Source organism: Chiloscyllium punctatum, unplaced genomic scaffold, assembly GCF_047496795.1.
Source record: "Chiloscyllium punctatum isolate Juve2018m unplaced genomic scaffold, sChiPun1.3 scaffold_145, whole genome shotgun sequence".
In the NCBI taxonomy this organism is placed as follows: Eukaryota; Metazoa; Chordata; class Chondrichthyes; order Orectolobiformes; family Hemiscylliidae; genus Chiloscyllium; species Chiloscyllium punctatum.
This window is the reverse complement of record NW_027309879.1, coordinates 227,215-239,942: the sequence shown is the minus strand read 5'-3', so window position 1 is coordinate 239,942 and position 12,728 is coordinate 227,215.

The following is a 12,728-nucleotide window of genomic DNA, read 5'->3' as shown; positions in this document are numbered from 1 at the left end:
AGATCAATGTACTGGGGTGGGGTACACAGTCCTACATGCTGGGAGGCTAACTGCTCCTGGGTTACAGATCAATGCACTGGGAATGGGGTACACAGTCCTACATGCTGGGAGGGTAACTGCTTCTGGTTTAGACAACAATGTACTGGGGTGCGGTACACATTCCTACATGCTGGGAGGGTAACTGATCCTTGGTTGCAGATCAATGTACTGGGGTGGTGTACACAGTCCTACATGCTGGGAGGGTAACTGCTCCTGGATTACAGATCAATGTACTGGGGTGATGTACACCGTCCAACATGCTGGGAGGCTAACTGCTCCTGGGTTACAGATCAATGTACTGGGGTAGGGTACACAGTCCTACATGCTGGGAGGGTAACTGATCCTTGGTTGCAGATCAATGTACTGGGGTGGTGTACACATTCCTACATGCTGAAAGGGGAACTGCTCCTGGGTTACAGATCAATGTACTGGATTGGGGTACACAGTCCTGCATGCTGGGAGGGGAACTGCTCCTGGGTTACAGATCAATGTACCGGGGTGGTGTATACAGTCCTACATGCTGGGAGGGTAACTGTTCCTGGGTTACTGATCAATGTACTGGGGTGGGGTACACAGACCTACATGCTGGGAGGGTAACTGCTCCTGGGTTACAGATCAATGTACTAGGGTGGGGTACACAGTCCTACATGCTGGGAGGGTAACGGCTCCTGGGTTATAGATCAATGTACTGGGGTGGTGTACACAGTCCTACATGCTGGGAGGGTAACTGCTCCTGGGTTACAGATCGATGTACTGGGGAGGGGGACACAGTCCTACATGCTGGGAGGCTAACTGCTCCTGGGTTACAGATCAATGCACTGGGGTGGTGTACACAGTCCTACAAGCTGGGAGGGTAACTGCTCCTGGGTGACAGATCAATGTACTGGGGTGGGGTACACAGTCCTACATGCTGGGAGGGGAACTGCTCCTGGGTTACAGATCAATGTACCGGGGTGGTGTATACTGTCCTACATGCTGGGAGTGTAACTGCTCCTGGGTTACTGATCAATGTACTGGGGTGGGGTACACAGACCTACATGCTGGGAGGGTAACTGCTCCTGGGTTACAGATCAATGTACTAGGGTGGGGTACACAGTCCTACATGCTGGGAGGGTAACGGCTCCTGGGTTATAGATCAATGTACTGGGGTGGTGTACACAGTCCTACATGCTGGGAGGGTAACTGCTCCTGGTTTACAGATCGATGTACTGGGGATGGGGACACAGTCCTACATGTTGGGAGGGTAACTGCTCCTGGGTTACAGATCAATGCACTGCGGTGGTGTACTCAGTCCTACATGCTGGGAGGGTAACTGCTCCTGGTTTACAGATCAATGTACTGCGGTGGGGTACAGTGTCCTACATGCTGGGACGGTAACTGCTCCTGGGTTACAGATCAATGCACTGGGGTGGGGTACACAGTCCTACATGCTGGGAGGCTAACTGCTCCTGGGTTACAGATCAATGTACTGGAGTGGGGTACACAGTCCTACATGCTGGGAGGGTAGCTGCTCCTGGTTTACAGATCAATGTACTGTGGTGGTGTACACAGTCCTACAGGCTGTGAGGGTAACTGCTCCTGGGTTACAGATCAATGTACTGGGGAGGTGTACACAGTCCTACATGCTGGGAGGCTAACTGCTCCTGGGTTACAGATCAATGTACTGGGGTAGGGTACACAGTCCTACATGCTGGGAGGGTAACTGATCCTTGGTTGCAGATCAATGTACTGGGGTGGTGTACACATTCCTACATGCTGAAAGGGGAACTGCTCCTGGGTTACAGATCAATCTACTGGATTGGGGTACACAGTCCTGCATGCTGGGAGGGGAACTGCTCCTGGGTTACAGATCAATGTACCGGGGTGGTGTATACAGTCCTACATGCTGGGAGGGTAACTGTTCCTGGGTTACTGATCAATGTACTGGGGTGGGGTACACAGACCTACATGCTGGGAGGGTAACTGCTCCTGGGTTACAGATCAATGTACTAGGGTGGGGTACACAGTCCTACATGCTGGGAGGGTAACGGCTCCTGGGTTATAGATCAATGTACTGGGGTGGTGTACACAGTCCTACATGCTGGGAGGGTAACTGCTCCTGGGTTACAGATCGATGTACTGGGGAGGGGGACACAGTCCTACATGCTGGGAGGCTAACTGCTCCTGGGTTACAGATCAATGCACTGGGGTGGTGTACACAGTCCTACATGCTGGGAGGGTAACTGCTCCTGGGTGACAGATCAATGTACTGGGGTGGGGTACACAGTCCTACATGCTGGGAGGGGAACTGCTCCTGGGTTACAGATCAATGTACCGGGGTGGTGTATACAGTCCTACATGCTGGGAGTGTAACTGCTCCTGGGTTACTGATCAATGTACTGGGGTGGGGTACACAGACCTACATGCTGGGAGGGTAACTGCTCCTGGGTTACAGATCAATGTACTAGGGTGGGGTACACAGTCCTACATGCTGGGAGGGTAACTGCTCCTGGTTTACAGATCAATGCACTGGGGTGGTGTACACAGTCCTACATGCTGGGAGGGTAACTGCTCCTGGGTGACTGATCAATGTACTAGGGTGGGGTACACAGTCCTACATGCTGGGAGGGTAACTGCTCCTGGGTAAAAGATCAATGTACTGGGGTGGTGTACACAGTCCTACATGCTGGGAGGGTAACTGCTCCTGGGTTACAAATCGATGTACTGGGGAGGGTTACACAGTCCTACATGCTGGGAGGGTAACTGCTCCTCGGTTACAGATTAATGCACTGCGGTGGTGTACACAGTCCTACATGCTGGGAGGGTAACTGCTCCTGGGTTACAGATCAATGCACTGGGGTGGTGTACAGTGCCCTACATGCTGGGAGGGTAACTGCTCCTGGGTTACAGATCAATGCACTGGGGTGGTGTACAGAGTCCTACATGCTGGCAGGGTAACTGCTCCTGGTTACAGATCAATGCACTGGGGTGGTGTATACAGTCCTACATGCTGGGAGGGTAACTGCTCCTGGTTTACCGATCAATGCACTGGGTGGTGTACACAGTCCTACATGCTGGGAGGGTAACTTCTCCTAGTTTACTGATCGACGCACTGGGGTGGGGTACGCAGTCCTACATGCTGGGAGGGTAACTGCTCCTGGGTTACAGGTCAATGCACTGGGGCGGTGGACGGAGTCCTACATACTGGGAGGGTAACTGCTCCTGTGTTACCGATCAATGTGCTGGGGTGGGGTACACATTCCTTCATGCTGGGATGGTAACTGCTCCTGGGTTACAGATCAATGTACTAGGGTGGGGTACACAGTCCTACATGCTGGGAGGGTAACTGCTCCTGGGTTACAGATCAATGTACTGGGGTTGTGTACACAGTCCTACATGCTTGGAGGGTAACTGCTCCTGGGTTACAGATCAATGTACTGGGGTGGGGTACACAGTCCTACATGCTGGGAGGGTAACTGCTCCTGGGTTACAGATCAATGCACTGGGGTGGTGTACACAGTCCTACATGCTGGGAGGGTAACTGCTTCTGGGTTACAGATTTATGTACTGTGGTGGGGTACACAGTGATCCATGCTGGGAGGGTAACTGCTCCTGGTTTACATATCAATGCACTGGGGTGGTGTACACAGTCCTACATGCTGGGAGGCTAACTGCTCCTGGGTTACAGATCAATGTACTGGGCTAGGGGACACAGTTCTACATGCTGGGAGTGAAACTGCTCCTGGTTTACTGATCGACGCACTGGGGTGGGGTACACAGTCCTACATGCTGGGAGGGTAACTGCTACTGGTTTACTGATCGACGCACTGGGGCGGTGGACAGAGTCCTACCTGCTGGGAGTGTAACTGCTCCTGGCATAAGATCAATGCACTGGTATTGGTTACACAGGCCTACATGCTGGGAGAGTAACTGCTCCTGTTTTACAGATCAATGCACTAGGGTGGTGTACAGAGTCCTACATGCTGGGAGGGTAACTGCTCATGGTTTACAGAGCAATGCACTGGATTGGGGTTCACTGTCCTCGATGGAGGGGGGCTAACTGCTCTTGGTTTACAATCAACCCACTGGGGTGGTGTACACAGTCCTACATGCTGGGAGGGTAACTGCTCCTGGGTAACAGTTCAATGCACTGGGGTGGGGTACACAGTTCTACATGCTGGGAAGGTAACTGCTCCTGGGTTACAGATCAATGCAGTGGGGTTGTGTACACAGTCCAACATGCTGCGAGGGTAACTGCTCCTGGGTTACCGATCAATGTACTGGGTTGGTGTTCACAGTCCTATATGCTGGGAGGGTAAAGGCTCCCCTTTTACTGATTAATTCACGGTGATTACTGCACAGCTCGCTGTGCTGGTCAGACGAACTGGTTGAGGTTCACAGATAATGCAATGGTGCAGTCGTGCAGCTCCACATACAGGATGAATATTTCTTTCAGGTTCACACATTCGTGCCCTGCGGAATTCTGCACAGCTCCTGGTGCTGGATAGATATCTCGTCCGGGGTTATAGATGATTGCACTGCTGTATTTCCGCACAGCTCCCGGTGCCGGATAGATATCGAGTCTGGGGTTATAGATCAATGCACTGCTGTAATTTGCACAGCTCCCTGTGCTGCACAGAGATCAAGTCTGGGGTTATAGATCAATGCACTGCTGTGGTTTGCACAGCTCCCTGTGCTGCACAGAGATCTAGTCTGGGTTTATAGATCAATGCACTGCTGTGGTCTGCACAGCTCCCCGTCCTGGACAGATATCTTGTCAGGCGTTGGTGATCAATGCACTGCTGTGGTCTGCACAGCTCCCCGTCCTGGACAGATATCTAGTCTGGGTTTATAGATCAATGCACTGCTGTGGTCTGCACAGCTCCCCGTCCTGGACAGATATCTAGTCTGGGTTTATAGATCAATGCACTGCTGTGGTCTGCACAGCTCCCCATCCTGGACAGATATCTAATCCGGGGTTATAGATCATTGCACTTCTGTGGTCTGCACAGCTCCCTGTGCTGACAGATATCTAGTCCGGGTTTATAGATCAATGCACTGCTGTGGTCTGCACAGCTCCCCGTCCTGGACAGATATCTAGTCCGGGTTTACAGATCAATGCACTGCTGTGGTCTGCTCAGCTCCCCGTGCTGGAGAGATATCTAGTCTGGGATTACAGATCAATGCACTGCTGTGGTCTGCACAGCTCCCGGTCCTCGACAGATATCTCGTCCGGGTTTACAGATCAATACACTGCTGTAGTCTGCACAGCTCCCCGTACTGGACAGATGTCTTGTCCGGGGTTATAGTCAATGCAATACTGTGGTCTGCACAGCTCCACGTCCTGGACAGATATCTAGTCCGGGGTTATAGATCAATGCACTGATGTGGTCTGCACAGCTCCCCGTCCTGTACAGATATATAGTCCGGGTTTATAGATCAATGCACTGCTGTGGTCTGCACAGCTCCCCGTCCTGGACAGATATATATTCTGGGTTTATAGATCAATGCACTGCTGCGGTCTGCACAGCTCCCAATCCTGGACAGATATCTAGTCCGATGTTATAGATCAATGCAATGCTGTGGTCTGCACAGCTCCCCGTCCTGGACAGATATCTAGTCCGGGGTTATAGATCAATGCACTGCTGTGGTCTGCACAGCTCCCCGTGCTGGACAGATATCTAGTCCGGGGTTATAGATCAATGCACTGCTGTGGTGTGCACAGCTCCCCGTCCTGGACAGATATCTAGTCTGGGTTTATAGATCAATACACTGCTGTGGTCTGCACAGCTCGCCGTCGTGGACAGATATCGAGTCTGGGTCTACAGATCAATGCCCTGCTGTGGTCTGCACAGCTCCCCGTCCTCGACAGATATCTACTCCGGGTTTAAAGATCAATGCACTGCTGTGGTGTGCACAGCTCCCCATCCTGTACAGATATCTCGTCCGGGTTTATAGATCAATGCACTGCTGTGGTCTACACAGCTCCTCGTTCTGGACAGATATCTAGTCTGGGTTTATAGATCAATGCACTGCTGTGATCTGCACAGCTCCCCGTCCTGGACAGATATCTAGTCCTGGTTTATGGATCAATGCACTGCTGTGGTCTGCACAGCTCCCCGTTCTGGACAGATATCGAGTCCGGGTTTAAAGATCAATGCACTGCTGTGGTCTGCACAGCTCCCCGTGCTGGACAGATATCTAGTGTGGGTTTATAGATCAATGCACTGCTGTGGTCTGCACATCTCCCCGTCCTGCACAGATATTTGGTCTGGGTTTATAGATCAATGCACTGCTGTTGTCTGCACAGCTCCCCGTCCTGGACAGATATCTCGTCTGAGTTTATAGATCAATGCACTGCTGTGGTCTGCACAGCTCCCAGCCATGGACCGATATCTAGTCCGGGTTTACAGATCAATGCACTGTTGTGGTCTACACAGCTCCCCGTCCTGGACAGATATCTAGTCCGGGATTACAGATCAATGCACTGCTCTGTTCTGCACAGCTCCCCGTCCTGGACAGATATCTAGTCTGGGTTTATAGATCAATGCACTGCTGTGGTCTGCACAGCTCCCCGTCCTGGCCAGATATCTAGTCTGGGTGTATAGATGAATGCACTGCTGTGGTCTGCATAGCTCCCTGTGGTGACAGATATCTCGTCCGCGTTTATAGATCAATGCACTGCTCTGGTCTGCACAGCTACCCGTCCTGGACAGATATCTAGTCCGGGTTTATAGATCAATGCACTGCTGTGGTTTGCACAGCTCCCCGTCCTAGACAGATATCTAGTCTGAGTTTATATATCAATGCACGGCTGTGGTCAGCACAACTCCCCGTCCTAGACAGATATCTAGTCTGGGTTTATAGATCAATGCACTGCTGTGGACTGCACAGCTCCCCGTCCTGGACAGATATCTAGTCCGGGTTTATAGATTAATGCACTGCTGTGGTCTGCACAGCTCCCCGTTCTGGACAGATATCTCGTCCGGGGTTATAGATCAATACACTGCTGTGGTCTGCACAGCTCCCCGTCCTGGACAAATATCTCGTCCGGGGTTATAGATCAATGCACTACTGTGGTCTGCGCAGCTCCCCGTCCTGGACAGATATCTAGTCTGAGTTTATAGATCAATGCTCTGCTGTGGTCTGCACAGCTCCCAGTACTGGACAGATATCTAGTCTGAGTTTATAGATCAATGCTCTGCTGTGGTCTACACAGCTCCCCGTCCTGGACAGATATCTAGTCCGGGTTTACAGATCAATGCACTGCTCTGTTCTGCACAGCTCCCGTGCTGGACAGATGTCTTGTCCGGGATTATAGATCAATGCAATGCTGTGGTCTGCAGAGCTCCCCGTGCTGGACAGATATCTAGTCTGGGTTTATAGATCAATACACTGCTGTGTTGTACACAGCTCCCTGTCCTGGACAGATATCTCGTCTGTGTTTACAGATCAATGCTCTGCTGTGGTCTGCAAAGCTCCCCGTCCTGAACAGATATCGAGTCTTTGTCTATAGATCAATGCACTGCTGTGGTCTGCATAGCTCCCGGTCCTCGACAGATATCTCGTCCGGGTTTACAGATCAATACACTGCTGTAGTCTGCACAGCTCTCCGTACTGGACAGATGTCTTGTCCGGGGTTATAGTCAATGCAATACTGTGGTCTGCACAGCTCCACGTCCTGGACAGATATCTAGTCCGGGGTTATAGATCAATGCACTGCTGTGGTCTGCACAGCTCCCCGTCCTGTACAGATATCTAGTCCGGGTTTATAGATCAATGCACTGCTGTGGTCTGCACAGCTCCCCGTCCTGGACAGATATATATTCTGGGTTTATAGATCAATGCACTGCTGCGGTCTGCACAGCTCCCAATCCTGGACAGATATCTAGTCCGATGTTATAGATCAATGCACTGCTGTGGTCTGCACAGCTCCCCGTCCTGGACAGATATCTAGTCCGGGGTGAAAGATCAATGCACTGCTGTGGTCTGCACAGCTCCCCGTCCAGGACAGATATCTAGTCCGGGGTTATAGATCAATACACTGCTGTGGTCTGCACAGCTCCACGTCCTGGACAGATATCTAGTCTGGGTTTATAGATCAATACACTGCTGTGGTCTGCACAGCTCGCCGTCGTGGACAGATATCGAGTCTGGGTCTACAGATCAATGCACTGCTGTGGTCTGCACAGCTCCCCGTCCTCGACAGATATCTACTCCGGGTTTAAAGATCAATGCACTGCTGTGGTGTGCACAGCTCCCCATCCTGTACAGATATCTCGTCCGGGTTTATAGATCAATGCACTGCTGTGGTCTACACAGCTCCCAATCCTGGACAGATATCTAGTCCGGCTTTATAGATCAATGCACTGCTGTGGTCTGCACAGCTCCCCGTTCTTGACAGATATCTAGTCCGGGTTTATAGATCAATGCACTGCTGTGGTCTGCACAGCTCCCCGTGCTGGACAGATATCTAGTCCGGGTTTATAGATCAATGCACTGCTGTGGTCTGCACAGCTCCCAATCCTGGACAGATATCTAGTCCGGCTTTATAGATCAATGCAATGCTGTGGTCTGCACAGCTCCCCTTGCTGGACAGATATCTAGTCTGGGTTTATAGATCAATGCACTGCTGTGGTCTGCACAGCTCCCCGTGCTGGACAGATATCTATTCCTGATTGATCGATCAATGCACTGTTGTGGTCTGCACAGCTCCCCATCCTGGACAGATATCTAGTCTGGGTTTATAGATCAATGCACTGCCGTGGTCTGCACAGCTTCCCGTGCTGTACAGATATCTAGTCTGGGTTTATAGATCAATGCACTGCTTTGGTCTACACAGCTCCCCGTCCTGGACAGATATCGAGTCCGGGTTTATAGATCAATGCACTGCTGTGGTCTGCACAGCTCCCTGTCCTGGACAGATATCTAGTCTGAGTTTATAGATCAATGCACTGCTGTGGTCTGCACACCTCACTGTCCTGGACAGATATCTCGTCTGAGTTTATAGACCAATGCACTGCTGTGGTCTGCACAGCTCCCTGTCCTGGACAGATATCAAGTGGGAGTTTATAGATCAATGCACTGCTGTGGTCTGCACAGTTCCCCGTCCTGTACAGATATCTGGTCTGAGTTTATAGATCAATGCATTTCTGTGGTCTGCACAGCTACCTGTCCTGGACATATATCTCGGGTGGCTTTATAGATCAATGCACTGCTGTGGTCTGCACAGCTCCCTGTGCTGGACAGATATATAGGGTGGGTTTATCGATCAATGCACTGCTGTGGTCTGCACAGCTCTCCGTCCTGGACAGATATCTAGTCTGGGTTTATAGGTCAATGCTCTGCTGTGGTCTGCACAGCTCCCCGTCCTGGACAGATATCTAGCCTGGGTTTATAGATCAATGCACTGCTGTGGTCTGCACAGCGCCCTGTGCTGGACAGATATCTAATCTGGGTTTATAGATCAATGCACTGCTGTCGTCAGCAAATCTCCCCGTCCTGGACAGATATCTAGTCTGGGTTTATAGATCAATGCACTGCTGTGGTCTGCACAGCTCCCCATCCTGGACAGATATCTAGTCTGGGTTTATAGTCAATGCACTGCTGTGGTCTGCACAGCTCCCCGTCCTGGACAGATATCTAGTCTGGGTTTATCGATCAATGCACTGCTGTGGACTGCACAGCTCCCCTTCCAGGACAGATATCTAGTCCGTGTTTATAGATCAATGCACTGCTGTGGTCTGCACAGCTCCCCGTCCTGTACAGATATCTAGTCCGGGTTTATAGATCAATGCACTGCTGTGGTCTGCACAGCTCCCCGTCCTGGACAGATATATATTCTGGGTTTATAGATCAATGCACTGCTGCGGTCTGCACAGCTCCCAATCCTGGACAGATATCTAGTCCGATGTTATAGATCAATGCACTGCTGTGGTCTGCACAGCTCCCCGTCCTGGACAGATATCTAGTCCGGGGTGAAAGATCAATGCACTGCTGTGGTCTGCACAGCTCCCCGTCCAGGACAGATATCTAGTCCGGGGTTATAGATCAATACACTGCTGTGGTCTGCACAGCTCCACGTCCTGGACAGATATCTAGTCTGGGTTTATAGATCAATACACTGCTGTGGTCTGCACAGCTCGCCGTCGTGGACAGATATCGAGTCTGGGTCTACAGATCAATGCACTGCTGTGGTCTGCACAGCTCCCCGTCCTCGACAGATATCTACTCCGGGTTTAAAGATCAATGCACTGCTGTGGTGTGCACAGCTCCCCATCCTGTACAGATATCTCGTCCGGGTTTATAGATCAATGCACTGCTGTGGTCTACACAGCTCCCAATCCTGGACAGATATCTAGTCCGGCTTTATAGATCAATGCACTGCTGTGGTCTGCACAGCTCCCCGTTCTTGACAGATATCTAGTCCGGGTTTATAGATCAATGCACTGCTGTGGTCTGCACAGCTCCCCGTGCTGGACAGATATCTAGTCCGGGTTTATAGATCAATGCACTGCTGTGGTCTGCACAGCTCCCAATCCTGGACAGATATCTAGTCCGGCTTTATAGATCAATGCAATGCTGTGGTCTGCACAGCTCCCCTTGCTGGACAGATATCTAGTCTGGGTTTATAGATCAATGCACTGCTGTGGTCTGCACAGCTCCCCGTGCTGGACAGATATCTATTCCTGATTGATCGATCAATGCACTGTTGTGGTCTGCACAGCTCCCCATCCTGGACAGATATCTAGTCTGGGTTTATAGATCAATGCACTGCCGTGGTCTGCACAGCTTCCCGTGCTGTACAGATATCTAGTCTGGGTTTATAGATCAATGCACTGCTTTGGTCTACACAGCTCCCCGTCCTGGACAGATATCGAGTCCGGGTTTATAGATCAATGCACTGCTGTGGTCTGCACAGCTCCCTGTCCTGGACAGATATCTAGTCTGAGTTTATAGATCAATGCACTGCTGTGGTCTGCACACCTCACTGTCCTGGACAGATATCTCGTCTGAGTTTATAGACCAATGCACTGCTGTGGTCTGCACAGCTCCCTGTCCTGGACAGATATCAAGTGGGAGTTTATAGATCAATGCACTGCTGTGGTCTGCACAGTTCCCCGTCCTGTACAGATATCTGGTCTGAGTTTATAGATCAATGCATTTCTGTGGTCTGCACAGCTACCTGTCCTGGACATATATCTCGGGTGGCTTTATAGATCAATGCACTGCTGTGGTCTGCACAGCTCCCTGTGCTGGACAGATATATAGGGTGGGTTTATCGATCAATGCACTGCTGTGGTCTGCACAGCTCTCCGTCCTGGACAGATATCTAGTCTGGGTTTATAGGTCAATGCTCTGCTGTGGTCTGCACAGCTCCCCGTCCTGGACAGATATCTAGCCTGGGTTTATAGATCAATGCACTGCTGTGGTCTGCACAGCGCCCTGTGCTGGACAGATATCTAATCTGGGTTTATAGATCAATGCACTGCTGTCGTCAGCAAATCTCCCCGTCCTGGACAGATATCTAGTCTGGGTTTATAGATCAATGCACTGCTGTGGTCTGCACAGCTCCCCATCCTGGACAGATATCTAGTCTGGGTTTATAGTCAATGCACTGCTGTGGTCTGCACAGCTCCCCGTCCTGGACAGATATCTAGTCTGGGTTTATCGATCAATGCACTGCTGTGGACTGCACAGCTCCCCTTCCAGGACAGATATCTAGTCCGTGTTTATAGATTAATGCACTGCTGTGGTCTGCACAGCTCCCCATTCTGGATAGATATCTCATCCGGGGTTATAGATCAATACACTGCTGTGGTCTGCACAGCTCCCCGTCCTGGACAGATATCTTTTCCGGGGTTATATCTCAATACACTGCTGTGGTCTGCACAGCTCCCCGTCCTGGACAGATATCTCGTCCGGGGTTATAGATCAGTGCACTGCTGTGGTCTGCACAGCTCCCCGTCCTGGACAGATGTCTAGTCCGGGTTTATAGATCAATGCTCTGCTGTGGTCTGCACAGCTCCCGCTCCTGGACAGATATCTCGTCCGGGTTAACAGATCAGTGCACTGCTGTGGTCTGCACAGCTCCCCGTCCTGGACAGATATCTAGTCCGGGTTAACAGATCAGTGCACTGCTGTGGTCTGCACAGCTCCCCGTCCTGTACAGATATCTAGTCCGGGTTTAAAGATCAATGCACTGCTGTGGTCTGCACACTCCCCGTCCTGGACAGATATATAGTCCGGGTTAACAGATCAATGCAGTGCTGTTGTCTTCACAGCTCCGTGTCCTGGACAGATATCTAGTTCGGGTGTATAGATCAATGCACTGCTGTGGTCTGCACAGCTCCCCGTCCTGGAAAGATATCTCGTCGGGGTTTATAGATCAATGCACTGCTGTGGTCTGCACAGCTCCCTGTCCTGGAGAGAAATCGAGTCTGGGTTTACAGATCAATGCACTGCTGTGGTCTGCACATGTCCCTGTCCTGGAGAGATATCCAGTCTGGGTAGAGAGATCAATGCACTGCTGTGGACTGCACAGCTCCCCGTCCTGGACAGATATCTAGTCCTGGTTTAAAGATCAATGCACTGCTGTGGTCTGCACAGCTCCCGGTCCTGGACAGATATCTAGTCCGGGTTAACAGATCAGTGCACTGCTGTGGTCTGCACAGCTCGCCGTACTGGACAGATATCTAGTCCGGGTTAAC